A 3,215-nucleotide genomic window follows, 5' to 3' on the forward strand; every position below is an offset into this window, starting at 1 on the left:
TACAGGCCTTTGCCCATCCTAAACGGAACTTTTACAAGCAGGAACCAGTGCTTGTTCATTGATGAACTTTCTGACTCCACCACAGTTCCATCCAGAACAGTCACTGACTGTGTGTGAAACAAACTGATGAAACACAACATCTTTCACAATCACAACATGGGGGCATCCCAGCTCGTCTTCTTTTCACTCCCTTTTGGAAATAGATGATAGAAAAATGGCTACAAGAACAACACTGGGTCTTTCCATCGTTGAAAATGAGCATATTTTTGAAATTATACCAAAGCTTCATAAACTCTGAAGAGAGTTTGGAAATAGAGCAAAATCCAGAGAACGCATTCTATGCCACACATCATGTGTGGAGATTTCCCCAAACAGAGTAAAGCACAAACCGATACTTACGTTTTGAAAATTAGCATCATATATAATAGTACAGTGAATGGATCTTCATGACATAAAAAAACTAAAAACAGAAAAAGATAACATATGTGTCTTAATTGATACTAAAGTAGAAAAACGCCTTTCTTAGATCCGACAGTTCCCTGGCATGTAGAATGATTCCTAATCTATTTCTAGTCAAAACTGACTAAAGCAAAAGCTAGGCCTGAGACAGAGAGAGAAAGAGCAGCAAGAGATTCTACATATAAGGAAGTTTGAGCTACATTTATAAAGGTCGCACTTCCACCTTCGTAATCCAGGAACGCCCCTACTCAGCCAATAGGTTTGAGCACATATTGCAGTAAAAGTGGGGAGGTGGTGAAGACATTGTAGTGGATGTGGGCTTTAGCACAGCCAAGAAGAAAGAGTCCCTTCTGGACACTCCTATTTCCTCTCTTTCCAATCATCACTACAGACACCAGCAGCACAATTCCAATGTCTGCCACTTCTATCTCCCAGTCATGTCTCCCAGATGTAGAAGTCTGAGCACCCCAGTCATGACAACGCTCAGATACAGCAGAGACAACATGTGCACCCTGAGGACCACATCCCACACAAAGGTTCATCAAACCTGCAGGTAGGAAGACAAGACTATGAGTCCTTCCTGGCTGCAAAGTGATAGTCGCTGCAAAAAGAAAAAGAAATCAGGTGGACACATTGCAAATAGAGTCCTGAGGCAAAAGTTGGTCTTTCAAGATGTTAATTTATTATGAGGTCATGACAGCAAGAGCAGTATTGGTTTTTATAGCTAACAAAGTGCAGAGATGACCGCAACATCTGCAGAACAAGCAAATCCCTAAAGACAGACATTGGAACATTTTTCTAAATGTAAATGTTTATGGCCCAATGGAAGACTCATCTCACCCTGGTCGGTGTCTCAGTGTTTAGAGCTTTGGCTCAGACCTGAAGGGTCAGGGGTTTGATTCCACTCAAGGGTGCATAACTGGGTTGCAGTTTCCATCCCTCGCAATGCATCTGTCTGGGCATTGCATCTCTTTCTCTTTCCCAGAGTCTCAGTCTCTGCCTTTCCTTCCCTCCTTGGCACTCCCTCTAAAAATCTATGGAAGAACATATCCTTAGCCTGGCTAGTGTTGCTCAGTCGGTGTGTGTCAATCTAGGATCCATTGGTGGTCAGGGCAGATGCCTTGGTGGTGGGTTTGATCGCCAGTACGGTGCATGCGGGAATCAGTTTACGGAAGATTCACTCTCATCGCTGATGTTTCTCCCTCTCTCCCAACCCCTTCCTCTCTGAAATCAATAAAGATGCATTTGAAAATGTGATTTCTTTAAGGAAAATAATGAACCTAAAATCTTGGGCCGAGATGCAGACTTCCCCCGACAGCAGAAGAAAACCCCCCAGATTGTGCTGTCTACCAGATGCTCAATCGCAGCAACAGTGACTTCCGCTTCTGGAAAATCAAAGGAGTCTTACAACAGGCAGGATCTCAGGACCGCTTCGGGCGCTTGCGTGGGGACCCAGACCGGCGCCCTGTGCTGAAGCCAGAGAGCGGCACATCTCAGCCACCAAGTGGGGATGGGACCCCACCATGGCCTGCCACCCTTCGGTCTCCAAGACATCCTCAGCGTGAGAGTTGATGAAGTCCACTGCCTGAATTTCCAGTTGATCTGCTCTGTGGAGGTCAGCCAAGGTGAGCATTTCCGCAGCATCCTCCTCAGAGAGGTGTCGGCTGAGGGCTTCCTGGCACATGACCTTCAAACACTCCAGGGCATACTTGTCAGCAGCTGCCAGCAAACCATCAGCCACTTTGTCCAGGTACGGAGCCTTCCCCGTGTAAATGAAGCACATCATTTCCTTAAAAACTCCAGGCTCGTGTCAATGGTTTCAACCATTTCTTTTTGCTCTCCTCTATTGCATGTGCAAACATGGCCCTAAACACTGGGGGACGAGCTGCTAAGATAGCTTTGTGAGCCTGGAATTCCTGGACAGCAACACAGAAACAACAGTCTGTGAACCAGGAATTTTCCCAAAGTCCTCCTGGCTCATGGGCCACCTGGCACTAAGGAACTTTCACCATCTTCGTGGTATTCTGGCCAGAAATGGTGAAGGAATCTTGCCCCACACTCACCTCACAGAAGAGGGTCAGCTTGTCATCAGGGAGACGACTATTGTCTTCATCCAAAAGAACATCTCTACAGATGAATTTCTTGAATCCCCAGGCTTTGCCTTGTACAGAGCTATATGCCCGGTGACTCTCCAAAGATTTGATTTCTTCTCCCTTATCATTCAGGATGGAGAGTTTGAATTTTGCCAAAAATATACACTTTGTGGAGAACTGACCAGAAACAGGAAAAGTGACAGGTAATCTTTGCTTTCTTCATCTCGCCCTTTCGGGTATACTCTCAAACGCCATGTCAGTTGATCAATGGCTTCTGATGAAAAGGTGGAACTTTGAATGACTTCACCCACTTCCTGCCAGCAAAAGCTAAAGTTACCGATGGTCCACATGTGGGAGAATTTCACTACCTTGATCTCAGTGTGGCACCAGCTCTCCGCTACTGGGCCACTCGACATTTCTGCTGGAGGTGGCGGACTTGGATCCCTCGACATTGCAAGTTTAAAGGTTCAACAAGATCTCCAAAGTCAGAGGATGAAGATTTCTGTTCTCTTTTCCCCCACATTAAGTCAGTAGTGGGAAGATGAATACTGGGGTCCAACCACAGCAGGTCCAGGGGTTCCCAACAGTGTGGACAGTGTCGGTGAAGAAGGAATGACACGGAGACAGCGTTCAGATGATCAGCACAGCCAGCTTCTCTAGCCA

General features: G+C 46.1%; 1 pseudogene; it reads right to left on the minus strand.

Moving 5' to 3' along the window:
- Window positions 1-1,880: 1,880 nt before the first annotated feature.
- On the minus strand, window positions 1,881-3,004 carry LOC102426570 (annotated as a pseudogene).
- Between the last annotated feature and the right edge of the window lie 211 nt (window positions 3,005-3,215).

Source organism: Myotis lucifugus, unplaced genomic scaffold (assembly GCF_000147115.1).
Source record: "Myotis lucifugus unplaced genomic scaffold, Myoluc2.0 scaffold_698, whole genome shotgun sequence".
NCBI classification, from domain to species: Eukaryota; Metazoa; Chordata; class Mammalia; order Chiroptera; family Vespertilionidae; genus Myotis; species Myotis lucifugus.